This window comes from Carcharhinus amblyrhynchos, chromosome 8 (genome assembly GCF_965287045.1).
Source record: "Carcharhinus amblyrhynchos chromosome 8, sCarAmb.v2.hapA, whole genome shotgun sequence".
Taxonomy (NCBI): Eukaryota; Metazoa; Chordata; class Chondrichthyes; order Carcharhiniformes; family Carcharhinidae; genus Carcharhinus; species Carcharhinus amblyrhynchos.
The window spans coordinates 11,630,051-11,649,748 of record NC_137331.1 but is presented as its reverse complement, the minus strand read 5'-3'; positions in this window follow the sequence as shown (position 1 = coordinate 11,649,748).

Here is a 19,698-nt window from a genome sequence, read left to right as displayed (position 1 = left end):
AAATCTCAAGTCAGTTGAACACAGCCCAGATTCCTCTCCCTCCCATGCACTTAAACCTTGTGTCCTGTGCTGCAGGAAGGGACCCCAATGTGCCTGGGCCATGTATCATCGCGGCCCCCACTTCTGCCCCCATGCATCCTGCCCCTGACAGCTGGGAAGACCCCTCGGAGGAAGCCAAGGAAGGGACCTCGGGGCCAGCACCAGTTTTGTATCAGCTTCCACCTCGCAATTCATCATCCCAGACACCCTCACATTGATGGGTCTAGTTGGCAGTGAGGTATCTGGGTCAGTCTCCGATGCACATGATACATCTACTGGTGTACGTAGTGTGGAGGAGGGAATGTCCGAGGCCTCTGGCGAGGGCTCAGCTGGCCCCAGGCTACACGCGATCGCTTCTCCCTCGGCTGCTGGAGAACTGGCAACAGAGCCAGGGAATTTAGGAGGACCTGACAGCCAGCTGTTGGGAGGAATCCCAAAGCATGTGGCCCACGGCTGAGAGGCTCGAGAGCTTGAAGGAGACTCAGCAGGACAGCGCTGAGGCACAGCAGGCTCTGACAGCAGCCCAAAGGAAAGTGGCCCAATCACAGAAGGTCACGGCTGAGGAGTTTCAGAGTGTGGCCTCGTCTCGGAGGGCACTTGCTGCGACTATTGATAGGTTGAGGGAGCTCGGTCTCTTCTCCCTGGAGAGACGAAGATTGAGAGGCGACCTGATCGAGGTTTATACGATGTTGAGAGGTATAGATAGGGCGGATTCTCAGACGCTATTTCCCAGGGCTGAAATGGTCGCTACGAGAGGACACAGGTTTAGGGTGCTGGGGAGTAGGTACAGAGGAGATGTCAGGGGTAAGTATTTCACTCAGAGGGTGGTGAGTGAGTGGAATCGGCTGCCGTCAGTGTTGGTAGAGGCAAACTCGCTGGGGTCTTTTAAGAGACTTCTGGATGAGTATATGGGATTTAATGGGATTGAGGGTTATAGATAGGCCTAGTAGATATGGATATGATTGGCACAACTTGTGGGCCGAAGGGCCTGTTTGTGCTGTAGTGTTCTATGTTCTATGTTCTGTTAACAGGTGACTCCCGACTCACGTGGCCATCGCAGGGCACTCAACCACCATGGGTAGAATGTAGGTGGTCCTCCAAGACTGGCAGTGCCAGGTGACACCAATGCTTTAGGAGCAGAAGCACTGCCGTTCCATGGAGTGATCCACAGGAACCCCAAGGAAGGAGGAAGGGCTCAAGCCCATGCCAGGGCCTTCCACCCAGGAGACTGCCGCTATGACCAGACCTTCTGACTCCCCCCCCCTTTCCTGACACCGGGTTATCTCAGGGCAGGGGGTTGAAGAGGGTGTCGTGGAAACATTCCATGCACCTAGAAACAGGCCGGGGCCCTCAAGATCCAGGGCCTCCAGAGGACGATCACAGGCAATGAGGTGAGGTAGGCAGCTGGCTGACTTCACCTCTGATGTACATCTTGGGGAGACACTGAGACATAGTGATGGGCCACTTAAGGTTCAGAAGTTGTAACAGCATTAAAATGGCACGGGTGAAGGTAGATAGAATATTTAGGCACTTTAAGGTCTCGCTTTCACATGTTCTTATATTACCACTTATTGTGAAGGCACCAATAAATGTTACTTTACTCCATACCTGCGACTAACTTGTCTCTAATTCTTCTCTATTAGTGATGTACTTACACCCACCATCTCCAGAGGGACTTTGTATATTGGTATCAATGAGGAGGCCCCTCAACGCACCGCTACTGAGAAAATCAAGGTGCTCAAATAATTCATTGGCTACAGCTGGTGGTACGTATTGGTAGCAACTTACAACATCTGCTATGGCATCCCCAGAACCTACGAGAGGCTCCCTCCCTCTGATCCCACCCACCCAGGGCCCTGCATGGCTCGGGGGGTGGGTTTACTGCCTCCTTACCCATCACCCACTCGTGGGCCCAGGAGTCAGTGTGGAGCTCAGGTAGGGGGTCAGACTAGTTTGCACCAGGGCCTCATCACTGTGGTGCATAGTGAGTCATTATCACCCTCCTGCCTGCCACAGAAACTCACCAACACAGCGTACCCAGAGCCCCCACCCTGATGTTACGATGTTGCAGGAGATTGTAGGACTCCGAGCTGGGGAGGCAGGGGGATTGGAACCCACGCGCGGCAACACAGGCCCCGAGTGACCAAAGCGCGTGGTGATCAAGGCCTCCCTCACCGCCCTTGCGTGCGTGATCATTGCTGCCGCCAGCTCTCCGATACCTGAGTGGGGTTGCCCCTCAGCAGCAATCAAAAGAACAGCAAGATAAATTGGTTGCATCCCAAAAGCCATCTCATCAATCTGAATGTTAGGGGGCAGGGGGGAATGGGGTAGACAAATGGGGAGGTTAAAGAACTCTGTTCAGCCCCAGCCCATCAACACACACTCCCCATACCCCTCACCCACAGACCCCCTAGCAAATCACATTCGCCATATACGCACCCCCCCCCGCACAGATCCTAGAATGGCAACACTCCCCCTCCAATCCCTCCCCGCCCACTCACAGCCAGAACCCATGCAGTGCTGCTTGACAACTCCTCAGGCAGCAGCAGTGTCACTTCAGAGAGTTTCCAGCCCATCCTCCACCAGAAATAGTGCTTGCTGCTACCTGCACTAGGACCCAGCGTCCGTGCTGAGACCCGAGATCAGCGGGTCTGTCCTGAATGGCCGGGGTCGGACCCCGTGAACAACAGCAGCCTCCGACTCACTCATAGGCCCCCCCCCGACCTGAAATGCAACATGACCACCAAAAAAAAACCCCCTCTGAGCAGCACGGGGCAGTTTGAATGTGGAGACTTGCTTCCTCGCTCACTCTCACTGATTAAGTGCTTGAATCTAACTTTTATTGAGGAGGTATTTTCTTGGCGGGTGTGGCTGCAGTGAGCGAGGTGGTTAAGTCTGGTGAGTTGGGAATGAAACTCGCTAATTACATTGTGATGAATACAAAAAAAATGCAAACCGACATTTTGGCTGTTTTGGGTGGGGTCCTGACTGTGCCGATTTCTTTCTCTTGGTAAAATAAGAACAGGCACAAAAAATGGGCCATTCCCGCTAGTCGCCTGATTTTGCGACACTTTCCTGCTGCAAAATGGACACAATGAGGTCATAAAATTCCGCCCAATATCTCTGTCTAGAACAACTTTCACTGACATTTTTAAGATGTAAATAAAAATGTTTACCTATAAAGGCGTATGATGTACTGGCCTTCATTAATCGAGTTTAGGAGTCGGGAGGTAATGCTGCAACTTTATAAGACCCTTGTCCGACCCCACTTGGAGTACTGTGCACAGTTCTGGTCGCCTCACTACAGGAAGGATGTGGATGAGAGGGTGCAGAGGAGATTTACAAGGATGTTGCCTGGATTGGGAGGCATGCCTTATGAAGATAGGTTGAGGGAGCTAGGTCTCTTTTCCCTGGAGAGACGAAGGTTGAGAGGCGACCTGATAGAGGTTTATAAAATGTTGAGAGGAATAGATAGGATGGATTCTCGGAGGCTATTTCCCAGGGCTGAAATGGTCGCTACGAGAGGACACAGGTTTAAGGTGCTGGGAAGCAAGTACAGAGGAGATGTCAGGGGTAAGTTTTTCACTCAGAGGGTGGTGAGTGAGTGGAATCGGCTGCCGTCGGTGGTGGCGGAGGCGAACTCGCTGGGGTCTTTTAAAAGACTTCTGGATGAGTGTATGGGATCTAATGGGATTGGGAGTTACAGATAGTTCTATGGCTTGGTAGGTAGGGATATGATCGGCGCAACTTGTGGGCCGAAGGGCCTGTTTGTGCTGTAGTGTTCTATGTTCTATAAAAGTGAAAGGAAGCTTTATGTTGCTGAAGAAATATACTGTACTATTTTGTGTGTGGGAGGTTGAGCTATTTTCATCATTGATTTTATTCTACCTGTTGCCAATGTGTGATGTCTGTGGGGAATATATGTACACTTCCTGTGCTGAACTCAGAGTGGAAATCTGCTAATTGCTACCAGACACTCATCTCTGGAAACCATCAACTCCATCTACAGCAGGAACGGGTACACACTGAAGAGTTGGAAATATAAAATCAAATGGAGAAAGAGTCTGACAATAAAAACTTTTAAATAAAACGGCCCAAGAAACAGACTTTGAAATTAAAATGCATTAGTTGGCGAAGGAGCAGACCTAATATTTATTGAGGGATTAAGGCATGTCTTAATGAATGTTAATGAAAAGGTGATGTGTTGCTATGAATATGCAAAGACTGCAGGTAAGAATGGCAGACTCTATAATTAATATCACTGAATCGCTAAAGAGGCCATTCAGCCCATCAAGATTGCACTGACTCCCTGAAAAAGCATCTTACACAGGCCCTCTCCCTGCACTATCCCCGTAATCCTACACACTTACCACGGCTAAACCCCCCGACCTGCACATCTTGAGACACTAAGGGGTAATTTAGCATGGCCAATCTACCTAACCTGCGCATCTTTGGATAGTGGGAGGAAACTGGAGCACCCGGAGGAAACCTGTGCAGACATGGGGAAAACACGTAAACTTCACATAGACAGTGACCCAAGGCCAGAATTGAACCCGAGTTCCTGATGCTGCGAGGCAGCAGTGCCAAGCGCTGTGCCACCACACTGCCCAAGTTCAGAAAGATGTTTTCCTGGGAGATTTCTCACTGGATACTCCATTTGGACAGGGATATAGTGTTCAGACACATGGAAAGCAATGCAGCTTATCTCATAGAAACTCAATTTAGACTCCAGACTTTATTTGGAATTCTGCATATCAATATCATCATTATTTTCAGCCAAGTGTCTGCAGAAATCTCAAACTGATAATGATTAAGGGCTTCGAAAGAAAAACTGAATAGGAGGAGTGGAGTTGAAGTCCTATCTTCACATCATGCTGTGTGGCATTACCACTGTGCTAAATGGGATAGACTTCAAACAGACTTAGCCAACTCAGGACTGGACACCCATGGCACTGACAATTTGTAACGTCATGGCCCACCATATGCCCACTCCAGCACTGCCATAAACTGGTTCAAAGAAGAGTGCAGGAAGGCTTACCAAGAGTAACACAAGCATACCTAAAAATGAGCCATGAACCTGGTGAAGCTACGACACAGGATGACTCATGTGCCAAACAAAAGAAGCAGCGAGTGATAGACAGAGCTAAGCAATCCCACAAGCAAATTTCTGATCTAAGCCCTGCATTACAGCAACATCCAGTTGTGAATTATATCAAGAAACGTCCAAAGGTGTTGGACACTACAATGACTATGGAGTCTGACCACATTTTGGAAATAATACTGAGGACTTGTCCTCCAAAACCAGCTGTGTAAAATGGAAAATTGTCCAGCTATATCCTGTCTACAAAAAGAGCAGGACAAATCTAACTTGGCCAATTACTGCCCCACCCGCCTATTCTTAATCATAAGCAAAGTGATGGATGGTGTTGTCAGCAGTTCTATTAAGTGGCACTTACTCAACAATAACCTGTTCGTTGATGCTCACTTTGGCTTATGCAATGGCCATTCGTCTCCTGACATAATTTCAGCCTTGATCCAATCACAAACTGAAGAGCTGAAGTCAAGAGGTGAGGTGAGAATGACTGCCCTTGATGTCAAGGTAGCATTTGACCGAGCGCGGCATCAAGGAGCCCCAACAAACCTGGAATCAATGGGAATCAGAGGGAAATTTGGGGACATAGCCAGTTTAAGGAAAGTTTGTTCTGGGTGGTGGAAGTGGCCTGATTGCATGGGCTGGGACCCCAGGAGACTGAGATTGCAGCAGGCTCAGGAAAGAGAGAAGGTGCAGTGGACCTGGGAAATAGAGAAGGTGCAGTGGGCCTGGGGAAGAGAGAAGATGAGGTGGGCCTGGGAAAGAGAGAAGGTGAGGTGGGCCTGGGAAAGAGAGAAGGTGAGGTGGGCCTGGGAAAGAGAGAAGGTGCAGTGGGCTTGGGGAAGAGAGAAGGTGAGGTGGGCCTGGGAAAGAGAGAAGGTGAGGTGGGCCTGGGAAAGAGAGAAGGTGCAGTGGGCCTGGGGAAGAGAGAAGGTGAGGTGGGCCTGGGGAAGAGAGAAGGTGAGGTGGGCCTGGGAAAGAGAGAAGGTGAGGTGGGCCTGGGGAAGAGAGAAGGTGCAGTGGGCTTGGGGAAGAGAGAAGGTGAGGTGGGCCTGGGAAAGAGAGAAGGTGAGGTGGGCCTGGGAAAGAGAGAAGGTGCAGTGGGCCTGGGGAAGAGAGAAGGTGAGGTGGGCCTGGGGAAGAGAGAAGGTGAGGTGGGCCTGGGGAAGAGAGAAGGTGAGGTGGGCCTGGGAAAGAGAGAAGGTGAGGTGGGCCTGGGGAAGAGAGAAGGTGAGGTGGGCCTGGGAAAGAGAGAAGGTGAGGTGGGCCTGGGGAAGAGAGAAGGTGAGGTGGGCCTGGGGAAGAGAGAAGGTGAGGTGGGCCTGGGGAAGAGAGAAGGTGAGGTGGGCCTGGGAAAGAGAGAAGGTGCAGTGGACCTGGGGAAGAGAGAAGGTGAGGTGGGCCTGGGGAAGAGAGAAGGTGAGGTGGGCCTGGGGAAGAGAGAAGGTGAGGTGGGCCTGGGGAAGAGAGAAGGTGAGGTGGGCCTGGGAAAGAGGTGAGGTGGGCCTGGGAAAGAGAGAAGGTGAGGTGGGCCTGGGGAAGAGAGAAGGTGCAGTGGACCTGGGGAAGAGAGAAGGTGAGGTGGGCCTGGGGAAGAGAGAAGGTGAGGTGGGCCTGGGAAAGAGAGAAGGTGAGGTGGGCCTGGGAAAGAGAGAAGGTGAGGTGGGCCTGGGAAAGAGAGAAGGTGAGGTGGGCCTGGGAAAGAGAGAAGGTGCAGTGGACCTGGGGAAGAGAGAAGGTGAGGTGGGCCTGGGAAAGAGAGAAGGTGAGGTGGGCCTGGGGAAGAGAGAAGGTGCAGTGGACCTGGGGAAGAGAGAAGGTGAGGTGGGCCTGGGAAAGAGAGAAGGTGAGGTGGTCCTGGGAAAGAGAGAAGGTGAGGTGGGCCTGGGAAAGAGAGAAGGTGAGGTGGGCCTGGGGAAGAGAGAAGGTGCAGTGGACCTGGGGAAGAGAGAAGGTGAGGTGGGCCTGGGGAAGAGAGAAGGTGAGGTGGGCCTGGGGAAGAGAGAAGGCGAGGTGGGCCTGGGGAAGAGAGAAGGTGAGGTGGGCCTGGGAAAGAGAGAAGGTGAGGTGGGCCTGGGGAAGAGAGAAGGTGCAGTGGACCTGGGGAAGAGAGAAGGTGAGGTGGGCCTGGGGAAGAGAGAAGGTGAGGTGGGCCTGGGAAAGAGAGAAGGTGAGGTGGGCCTGGGAAAGAGAGAAGGTGCAGTGGGCCTGGGAAAGAGAGAAGGTGAGGTGGGCCTGGGGAAGAGAGAAGGTGAGGTGGGCCTGGGGAAGAGAGAAGGTGAGGTGGGCCTGGGAAAGAGAGAAGGTGAGGTGGGCCTGGGAAAGAGAGAAGGTGAGGTGGGCCTGTTGTTGTAAAGTGAAAGGTGGGTAAATGCACCCAGACAAATCATGACCAGTTTACAGTAACCCCGTTTTAACTCTGACGCCTTACATGGTGAGATAGACAAAGGGAACCAGAGTCGGGTGAAGGCCCAACACAAATTTATTGAACACTTTATCAAGGTAAAACAATACTTATCACACTCTGTTATTGTACCTTAATTACACTCCATCATCTCTATCAATCCCTTCTCAGGATTCTTCAGTAAACAGTCTTAAATCTCTAAGTAAACACATTCAAATCTACACCAGCTATCTAATTCTAACATGCGCTTTGGGAGGATTCACTGCACCCTATTCACAGATCCTTACCTCTACATTTGAACTGTTTGTCTGAAAGGAACTGCTAATACCTGTACAATAAAGCTGGAACAAGCTGTTCCTCAGTCTGCGAGGGTTGTCTGACGTTTCAGGATCCACATCTGTCAATTTGGTCTTGTCTACCTCTCTCGTCTGGGGCTGGTTCTGATCTTTGGGCCATCTCACCAGGATGGTCTTCTGGGTTTGGTCAGTCTGATGATGCTGGCCCCAAGACACTTTGAATGTGCCATATAATCCTCAAATGGACCAGCAAAATCCCCACGTAATCATTTCAACGTGGCTTCTAGGTTACGTCAGTGTTCCTGTTCATTGGTACGAGTGATCAATATGTTGTCAAGGTAACATTGTATCCCCTGTAGACCATTTAAGATCCGGTCCATTGAAATATAGCAGGTGCTGAAATTACCCCAAAAGGTAATCCCTTAAAGCAGAATAGGTCTTTATGTGCTATGATGGTGAATAGGTGTTCAGATTCAGCTGTGATGTTCATTTTGCAGTTGGGTCTTTAAAGGTCGATTTTGCTGAACTTGTCCTCCTCCTGGATTGGAAAACAAATCCTCAATCAATGTGAGTGGATATTGATGGACACACAAAACGGAATTGATTGTTATTTTAAAATGTCTGCACCTCATCCTGTTTCATCAAAGTCACAAGAGTGTTGCCCAGTCACTGGCAGTGACGGGTTCTAAGGCTTCTGTGCCTGTAACTTCTTATTAAGGGTCAGATTCAATCTTTAGATGTATAGCACTGGGTACTGCTCTAGCCTTGAGGCTTTTAGGCTGGCTTTTCAGTTTAGTCTTGAGTTTCACCTGAACTGCTTACATTGAACCAACCTTTGAATACACTGCTGTACTTTTGTGAGATTTTCTGAAGCTCTGTCTTTGCGTTGACCCCAATCAGCTTACAGCACTCAAATTTGCTCAACCTTCTCCAGACAAAGAACAACCAAAGAGAGCTGGAAAATTGCCTCGGACAACATGGAGGGGCAACTCCATGGTTTGTCCACTAAACTCTACCTTGACAGTGATGCAACCTCTCAGAGGTACAACTTCTACGTCCATAAGATCTCATCTGCTAGCTTCAATAGAAGGTGCTGTAATTGTTGTTTATAGGTAGCTTCAGGAAACAGAGATACATCAGTGTCTCTGTCAACCTCCTTTCTGATAGCTTATCCGTTCAACCCTGGAATTACCCAGAACCGACGTGATTCATTGTGACTAGATAACATATCCAACCTCACAACGACATCAGAATTCTGGACTATGTCTTTATTGATTGTTTGTTGTTCTCAGCCATATTATAAATTCTTTCAGTTGAATTTGTTTTATTTGTCCACACAGCAGTGTGTCCTGGTTCTTTTAATGGTAATGTTCTTTACTAAGAAGCTGGTTTCTTCCAGCAATCTCTTATCATGTAACCAATTTTTCCTTTTTTTTGCACTGTTTGTCTTTGTTCCAGCTCTCAGCCTGTGAATGGCCCACTTTTGCACCGCTCTGACATGTCTGTTGCTGGGTAAACTTTCACTGAGTGGAAGCCATTTTTTGAATCCTTGCGCTTGTTCTGAGTGTACACGTAGCAGTGAGAGTGGGTGTACACATGTAGCAGAGTGGGTGTACATATGTATTAGCGAGAGTGAGTGTACACGTGTAGCAGTGAGAGTGGGTGTACACATGTAGCAGTAAGAATGGATGTACAAGTGCAACAGTGAGAGTGTGTGTACATGTGTTGCAGTGATAGTGGTTGTACACGTGTTTCGCTGAGAGTGTGTGTGCATGTGTTGCAGTGAGTGTTTGTGTACATGTGTAACAGTGAGCGGGGGTGTACACGTGTAGCAGTGAGAGTGTGTGTACACGTGTTGCAGTGATAGTGGTTGTACACGTGTTTCGCTGAGAGTGTGTGTGCATGTGTTGCAGTGAGTGTATGTGTACATGTGTAACAGTGAGTGGGGGTGTACACGTGTGGCAGTGAGAGTGTGTGTACACGTGTTTCGCTGAGTGTGTGTGTATGTATTGCAGTGAGTGTATGTGTACATGTGTAACAATGAGTGAGGGTGTACACGTGTAGCAGTGAGAGTGGGTGTACATGTGTCACAGTGAGAATGGGAGTACATGTGTACTAGTGAAAATGTGTGTACCCATGTCCTAGTGAGATTGGGTGTACATGTGTCGCAGTGATAGTGGGAGTACGTGTATCAGTGAGAGTGTGTGTATACACGTAACAGTGAGTGTAGGTATACACGTGCACCATTGAGAGTGGGCGTACACATGTGGCAGTGAGTGTAGATGTACACATGTACCAGTGAGAGTGGGAGTACACATGTACTAGTGAGTGTATGTATATGCATGTAGCTGGGCATGTAGGTATAATGATGTGGGTATGCTGGCGTTGGACTGGCGTAAACACAGTAAAAAGTCTGACAACACCAGGTTTTAGTCCAACGGATTTATTTGATAATAGACTCACAAGCGACGGGGCTAACCCCGAAAGCTTGTGAGTCTATTATCAAATAAATCGGTTGGACTAAAACCTGGTGTTGTCAGACTTTTTACCATGTAGGTATACACATGCACCAGTGAGAGTGTGTTTACAGGGGTACCAGTGAGAGTGGGTGTACACATGTGGCAGTGCATGTGTTTACATTTGTAGTAATGAGGTTGGATGTACACGTGTTGCAATGAAAATGTCAATATGTAGCAGCAAAAGTGAGTGTACACGTATAGCAGCGAGTGTGAGAGATTGTACGTGCCCTACTCCCACCACTCCACACTAACAAGTACATGTGCGACCACTCACAGCGTGTGAGAATGTGTGGGTGAATAACTTGAGACTGTGAATGAACCGGATACACACACTGAAACTCTCACTAGGGTAGATTTTAAATTTTTTTTAATATATCAATTTACTGCTATGACATTACTTTTCTTTGCTCAGCTATTTTCTTATTTTCATAATAACTCACTGTTCTCCTGAAATTCATTTTAATGTGGTGCCAAATAATACCTTTCTGAAATTTGTTCATCAGCTCCTTGTGTGAGAAAAACTGCTATAATACCACTGTCCCCAAAGTGGCAAACATGATCTACAGGAAGCAAGGCTCCATCAAAGTACCTTCCAAACACACAACATTTATAAACTTTCATACAAAGGATGTGGGCATTGCTGTCTAAACAAACATTTATTGTCCACCCCTAGTTGCCCTTCAGAAGGTGGTGGTAATCTGCCTTAGAACATAGAAAAACTACAGCACAAACAGGCCCTTCGGCCCACAAGTTGCGCCGAACATATCCCTATCTACCATGCTTATCTATAACCCTCTATCTTATTAAGTCCCATGTACTTATCCAAAGGTTGGTACGGTAGCACAGCGGTTAGCACTGCTGCTTCACAGCTCCAGGGTCCTGGGTTTGATTCCTGGCTCAGGTTGCTGTCTGTGTGGAGTTTGCACATTCTCCTCGTGTCTGCATGGGTTCCCTTCGGGTGCTCCAGTTTCCTCCCACAGTCCAAAGATGTGCGGATTAGGTTGATTGGCCATGCTAAAATTGCATGTAAGTGTCCTGGGATGCATAGGTTACAGGGATTAGCAGGTGAATGTGTAGGGATATGGGAGTAGGGCCTGGGTGGGATTATGGTCGGTGCAGACTCGATGGGCCGAAGGGCCTCTTTCTGCACTGTAGGGTTTCTATGATCTATTTCTTTCTTTGGTCTCTTAAAAGACCCTATCGAATCCGTCTCCACCACCACCGCCGGCAGCTGATTCCACTCACCCACCACCCTCTGAATGAAAAACTTACTCCTGACATCTCCTCTGTACCTACTCCCCAGCACCTTAAACCTGTGTCCTCTTGTGGCAGCCATTTCAGCCCTGGGAAAAAAGCCTCTGAGAATCCACTCGATCCACTTCTTGAACTGCTGCAACCTCCGAGATGTAGGTACACCCACAGTGCTGTTAGGTCCCAATTTCAGGATTTTAATGCAGTGACAGTGAAGGAACAGCAATATATTTCCAAGTCAGGATGGCGAGTGACTTGGAGGTGGTGATGTTCCTAACTATCTGCTGCTGTTGTCCTTCTCAATGGTAGCAATTATGAGATTGGAAGGTGCTGCCTAAGAAACCTTGATGAGTTACTGCAGTGTATCTTGTAGGTGGCACACACTGCTGCCACTGTTTGTCATTGATGAAGGGATTGAATGTTGGTGGAAGGGATTGCAATCAAGTGGGCTGCTATATCCTAGACGGTGTAAAACTTCTTGGGTTTTCTTGGAGCTGCACTCATCCAGGCAAGGAGAGAGTATCCCATCACACTTCTGCCTTGTGGCTTGTATATTGTGGTATATTGGGAGTCAGGAGATGAATTAAGCCCCACAAGATTCCTAGCCTTTGACCTGCTCTGGTAGCTACTATATTTTTATAATTAGTCCAGTTCAGTTCCTGGTCAATGTTTTTTTATTCACTCATGGTATCTGGGTTTCTCTGACTGGTGTGGAGATGCCAGCGTTGGACTAGGGTATACACAACCTGGTTAAACCTGAGAACCTGCTTAAACCTGGTGTTGTCAGACTTCTTACTGTCTCCTCTGGCTGGGCCAGCATTTATTGTCCATTCCTGAGGGCATTTAAGAGTAAATTACATTTCTGTGGGTCTGCTATCACATGTAGGCCAGACCAGGTAAAGATGACAGATTTCCTTCCCTAAAAGACATTAGTGACCCAGATAGGTTTTTATGATCATCGACAATGGCTTCATGGACACCATTAGACTTTTAATTCCAGAATTTTATTCACTTCAAATTTCACCGTCTTCCATTGTGGGATTCGAACCCGGGTCCCCAGAGTATTACTCTAGATTGTTGGATTACTATTCCAGTGACAATACCACAACACCACCACCCCCTCGACTGTTTGGAAGGGCAAGGGCAGCATAATGGGAACACCACCACCTGCAAATTCCTCTCCATGTCACTCACCATCTTGATTTGAAATTATATTGAAGTTTCTTCACGGTCACTGGGTCAAAATCCTCGAATTCCATCCCTAACAGCTCTGTGGGTGTAACTACACCACATGGTCTGCAGCGATCCAATAAGGTGACACACCACCACCATCTCCAGGACAACTAGGGATGGGCAATAAATGGTGGCCTTGCCTGTGACATCCCATTGCCCCTGAGATGCCCTGCTGTCGGGAAGAGGGGAATCAGAAGGTGTAGTCCAGCCACAGTCTCCTGGCTGAAAGGCCCCAGCATTGGCTCAAGCTCTTCCTCCTCCTTTGGGGTGCCTGTGGGCCCTTGGGTCATTCCATGGGGCAGAGATGCTTCTCCAGTGAGCTCCATAAGCTCCAACATCACCTGGCACTGCTTGTCCTGGAGGACCAACTGCGTCCTACCCATGGTTGCCGAGCCCTCTGCGATGCCACGTGAGCCAGGGGCTACCTGTCAATGGCCAACAGCAAGTGCCCTCTGAGACAGGGCCACGCTCTGAAACCCCTCAGCCATGACCTTCTGAGACTGGGAGTCGTAGCCCGCTGTGTCTTAGCGCTGTCCTGCTGGGTCTCCTGCAAGCTTTCGAGCCCCTCAGCCATGGGCTGCAGAACCTCAAGAATCCTGTTCAGTCCTGTAGCCTACTGGGACTCGGCCATCGCTTGGAGCCTACCGCTCGTGGTGAGGATCCCCTGCCCAGACTTTCCACTGAAGACACCACCCTTGCAGTGTTGGCCGGGGCAGCACGGAAGACAGGCAATAACTGGTTTGCCTGAAATCTCTGGGATCAGGCAACAGGGGGGTCCGCTGTCACTCCGCCTGAGATCAGTGGAGGGGGTCAATGGGGGTCCAGTGCCATTCTACCTGAGATCAGTAGGGGGGGAAGGGGGTGGTCCACTGTCACTCTGCCTGAGATCGGTGGGGGGGAAGGGGGTGGTCCACTGTCACTCTGCCTGAGATCGGTGGGGGAGAAGGAGGGTCCACTGCCATTCTGCCTGAGATCAGTAGGGGGAGGGGGGTAAGGGGTGTCTGCTGCCATTCTTTGTCTGAGCTCAGTGAGGGGGGGGATGACAGGAGCCCTCAATCGGTCTGGGTGGTGCAGGGAAGGTCTGGCTACTCCGTGTTAGTGAGTTTTTTGGAAGGCAGGAGAGTGATGATGACTCACTAAGCATCATATCACTTAATCATACAATTACCTTCTTCTCTGTTACAGGTGTTATAAAAAATTACTTAGATTGCTTCCCATCCTTAAACAACATCATTGATTTTATTTTTCAAAATAAAAATTGATTTTCCAGTTAAATTCATGGCTGAGGTTCTGCGAGCCTAGAAAGATGCAAGACCTGGTGATTGCATCAAAAGCATATTTTGGGTGAATAGCATCTTAAAGTGGGTTTAGTTATTTGCAAGGATTTTAATTACTGGTGCATTTGAAGTCTAAAAGCTGATATGAGTTTCCCAAATCATATTCCTCTGTCCTATCAACCAACCATATATAAATTAGCAGACATAAATTGGTGATTTCCATTGTGGTGGTGGCACTGTGCTGTATTGTGGCTCCTAACCGTTGCTACATCAGGACAAAAATTGCTTTCAACTCGGCACCTTTTTAAACCACGACCACTACCATCTAGAAGGACAGATGCAGCAGATACCTGGGAACGCCACCTGGAAGTTCCCCTCCAAGCCACTCACCACTCTAACTTGTAAATATATCACCATTCCTTCACTGTCAATGGGTTAAGATCTGGAGTGCCCTCTTTAACAGCACTAATGGGTGTACTCACACCTCAGGACTGCAACAGTTCATGAAGACAACTCACCACCACCCTTGAAGGGCAACTTGGGATGGGCAGTAAATGCTGATCTAGCCAGCAGTGCCCACAAATGAAAATAAAAAGATCACAAAATAGCACCATTTGCCTTAAAAAAAGGCAACAAACATGTATTAAGTTTGGTTTTTAGAGAAATAGGACTTCCTCTTGTTAAAATATGAATCACTCCATCCTGATAATACTTTAGCAATAATTCTTCCTGCAGTGAGTTTTCCCAATGGGTAATGTAACATTTAGTGGTTTGAGATGTAAAATGAAAATGACCCTAATGAAAAAAGACCCTCTAAAATCTGAATTTTTAATTTCTAACACTCAGTTGTGCCTGATGTTCCATCAATGCCAGACCACACCAGCTCATGCTCTTTACCCAATCTCATGGTTCCTCATATCTTCTATGCCGATCTATTTCCCCTACCCCCTGCCCCCCCCCCCAACATCTCCCCATGGCTCTCCTTGCCCTCCACGTCAACTAATGTTCCCCCATTACTGGTTATATGCTCCATGCCAACAGATGTCCCTGAAACCAGTACCTACAACCCCTCATATGCTCCACGCTAACCAATGCTCCTGTACTTACCACCCATAAACTTTCATACATTCCATGCCAGCCACTGCCATTCACATATATCTTTCATGGCCCTTTATAGCCCCTTTGCCAACTTAGTGTCAACTCATGTCAACAAATGCCCCCAATCCACCTGTTTTCTCTTAAACCTAACATTTCCATTCACCCAGTATCCACCATGGCAGGCCTCAGGATTATTTAAATAAGGTTCTAATGCTGATTTTTTAAAATTTTCATTCATTAAAGCCCGTTCACTGTATTTACATTTCTACAACTACATAATCCCTTATACAAAGAACAAAGAAAATTACAGTGCAGGAACAGGCCCTTCGGCCCTCCAAGCCTGCACCGACCATTCTGCCCGACTTAACTAAAACACCCTATATGTAGAACATTTTATTCAAATGCTTAATTCCTTATAAAAACAAATTTTGGGATTCATATTCCCACTTCAAAGAATCTATAACCACTTGAAATTATCAATTGGAAGGCACCCCATTGTGCTAATGGATGGTTGTGAATTCAGTCATATAGCATAAATTCAGTAATGGTAACCTTCAGAATTATGTAAACAGAGTGAATTAGCAAGAAATGTACTTTTTTTAACACTCCGCATTTTTTTCCAAAGATTTAAAGGGCTGGAGTTGTAAATGCCTTGACAGCCTGGCAATCGCTTTTGACAGTTCCTGTTGGTAGTTGCTTTGGGCAGTTCCCTTTGACCTTCTGGCAGTCTCAACAGCTACTTTTGACACTTCTGATATTTCCTCTTGATAGCTCTTGCGGTGGTTCCATATTCCAATGTCCTCACATCCACATGACTCTTCATAGCCCCTATGCCAACATCGTGCCAACTCATGCCAAGCCACATCCATCACCCTTTTCCCTACATGCCAACTCATCTGGAATCCTTTGACTGTTTCTTGACAGCTTTTCATGCACAATCATGTACCTTACCTCTCCCAAAGGGTACATAATCTCTCCCAAAGATGCTCAGGGACTATAATCCAAAGGACAATCATTGCTTTCCAAACAAATCCACCAAGACCTTACCTGGTCTAATCTGCACACTCCGATTTCACAATCCTGACCAAGCAAAGTTCTACTTCAGTGGAGGCAGCCATGTTTTAAGTGGCTAGCTGCCTCTTAATGTGCAGACCCTGGCCCAACTCCAGTCTTACCGCATGCTCAGAAGATCACGTGTTCAGAAGATAAGAAGATGGGAAGACCCTGCCACTAGCCAAAGGCGGGCTGCCTCCATTGCCATAAAACATACAAAACATGATCTTATTGAATGGTGGGGTTGGTAGGTGGGGGGTGGGGGAGGGGGGTGTGGTGGCGGGGGAGTGGGTGGTGGGGAAGGGGTGGTAAATGTAACTTACATCTGGTGAACAGAACTATGTTTGCAATAAACACAAATGTGCAGAGCTTGGCTTTGCCCAAGTACAGCAGCTGACCTGCACTGCTTTAAAGTAGGTAACCGTGTGCCGTTTTGGTCGCCGCATTTGCAGAAGGATATGTTGGCCTTGGAGGGAGTGCAGAGAAGGTTCACTAGGCTGATACCAGAGATGAGGGGGCTAGCCTCTGAGGAGACATTGAATAGACTGGGTCTGTACTCGTTAAGAGTTTAGAAGGCTGACGGGGGATCTTATAGAGACGTATAAGATAATGCAGGGGCTAGAAAGGGTAGAGGTAGAGAGATTCTTCCTGCTTAGAAAGGATAGCAGAACTAGAGGGCACAGCCTCAAGATAAGAGAGAGGGGGTGCAGCTTAGATCGGAGTTGAGGAGGAACTTCTTCACTCAAAGGGTGGTGAATCTCTGGAATTCTCTGCCCGTTGAAGTGGTGGAGGCTACCTCGCTGAATATATTTAAGTCACGGGTAGATAGGTTTCTGATAGACAGGGGAATTATGGGTTATGAGGAGAAAGCGGGAAAGTGGAACTGATCCACTTCAGATCAGCCATGATCTTATTGAATGGCGGGGCAGGCTCGAAGGGCTAGATGGCCTACTCCTGCTCCTATTTCTTATGTTCTTATATGAGCACCATCAAATCGATTCTGTTTTCTCCTTTCTCATTTCAGAGTTCATTGAATAAGCATCCAAAGCTGGCTGGCCTGTGAAGGAAAACTGTAGTCAGCTTCAGTGTTTGATCAGCAGCTGATGAGAATTTGGTGAAAAGTAGGTGCTAGAATTGAGTAGATTAAAAAGGCCTAATTGGCTCTTCCATTAAGTCAGCTATTATTTGAGCTTTCTTCCCCTTGTCTTCTTTGCAGGTTTGCGCACCACTGTCTTCAGTACAAACAGTGACGAGGCAGAATAATTGGATAGTTACATCCACAGCCCATTTAAACAATCTCTGTCATTTGATAGTAAAATCATAAACTTCTCCAAAGAAGAAGAGAAATAATTTTCTTTGTTTATGAAGAAGCAATGCAAGTTTGCAGGCAAATTTTTAATCTGGTCTATTATAGAAAAAGCTTCTTTGAACTAATACGTTGGGGACATCTCCTTGATACCCTGGAAATCAGTCTTAGGATGGTGATTTTGAGACATCTTTCTGGTAATCTTGAAGGCATCTTGAAGGGAATTGCTTGATAGGGCGGACGCAACACGGTTTCATTAAAGGGAAGTCGTGTCTGACAAATTTACTGGAGTTCTATGAGGATGTGTCTAGGGCAGTGGATAGAGGAGAGCCGGTGGATGTGGTCTTTCTGGATTTTCAGAAGGCGTTTGACAAGGTACCTCACAAGAGGTTATTGCAGAAGGTCAGGGGACATGGAGTTGGGGGTAGGGTGTTAGCGTGGATAGAGGATTGGTTGTCAAATAGGAGGCAGAGAGTGGGGGTCAATGGGTGCTATTCGGATTGGCGGATGGTGACTAGTGGGGTGCCCCAGGGGTCGGTGCTGGGGCCTCAGCTATTTACCATTTATATAGATGATCTGGAGGAGGGAACCGAGTGCAGGGTGTCGAAATTTGCTGATGACACCAAGATTGGGGGAACGGCAAATTGTGCGGAGGGTGTGGAGAGTCTGCAGAAGGATCTAGATAGGCTGGGAGAATGGGCCAGGAAATGGCAAATGGAATTTAATGTTGGCAAGTGTGAGGTGGTCCACTTTGGTAGGAAGAATGGTAGGAAGGACTATTACTTACGTGGCGAAAAACTGCAGCAGGCGACGGTGCAGAGGGACCTCGGGGTCCTTGTGCATGAATCGCAAAAACCCAGCTTGCAGGTGCAGCAGGTGGTCAGGAAGGCGAATGGGATGCTGGCCTTCATAGCGAGGGGGATTGAATATAAAAGTAGGGAGGTCTTGCTGCAGCTGTATAGGGCATTGGTGAGGCCGCAGCTGGAGTACTGTGTGCAGTTTTGGGCGCCGCACCTGCGCAAGGATATTTTGGCCCTGGAGGGAGTGCAGAGGAGGTTTACTAGGCTGATACCGGAGTTGAGGGGATTGAGCTATGAGGAGAGGCTGAATAAACTAGGCTTGTACTCGTTAGAGTTTAGAAGAATGAGGGGAGATCTCATTGAGACGTATAAGATGATGAATGGGATGGATAGGATAGAGGTGGAGAGACTCTTCCCGCTCAAAAAAGACAGTAGGACTAGGGGGCACAGCCTCAAGATAAAGGGGAGGCGGTTTAGAACGGAGTTGAGGAGGAACTTCTTCACTCAAAGGGTGGTGAATCTCTGGAATTCTCTGCCCGTTGAAGTGGTGGAGGCTGCCTCGCTAAATATTTTTAAGAAGCGGGTTGATGGGTTTTTGATAAGAGAAGGGATTAAGGGTTATGGGGAGAGGGCGGGAAAGTGGAACTGAGCCACGACAGATCAGCCATGATCTTATTGAATGGCGGGGCAGGCTCGAAGGGCTAGATGGCCTACTCCTGCTCCTATTTCTTATGTTCTTATGTTCTTATGTAAAATTATTATTGTGTCCACCTATGATGTGGCCTGGTCTCATTAAAATTCTGAAAATCCGGAAGCCTTCAAAATTATAGCAGAACTATATCCTACAGTAGGAATTGCAGTTGGCTGATTTCAGATGCCCACATGTCACCAGACCTCTTAGAAGTCCTTTGATTGACAGGAGCTGTCCGTTTCACGAGGGAGATTCCTTTGCTTTTTCCCATAAGCCCCAGCTGCTCTGAAACCTCTTAGAACTGCTTTGACTGACAGTTCCAGGGCAGATCAAAGAGGGATTAGCCAAGGTTTGCTTAAATAAGGAACTGATGGGCCATTAGCAGCTAAAAGCTTTTTTGACTGACAGCTCCAGGGCAGATCAAAGAGTTCTTTATTGATAAAATAAATTCACGTTATATTAAACCTGAAATGCTTCTTCTTTTCACTACACCAAGTCTCTATGAAATATCTATGCAAGGAGATATACTATCCGATCCCTTTTGAATCATAGAATCGTAGAATCCTATGATGCAGAAGGAGGCCATTCAGTCCATTGAGTCTGCATTGACCACAATCCCACCTAGGCTTATCCCCATGC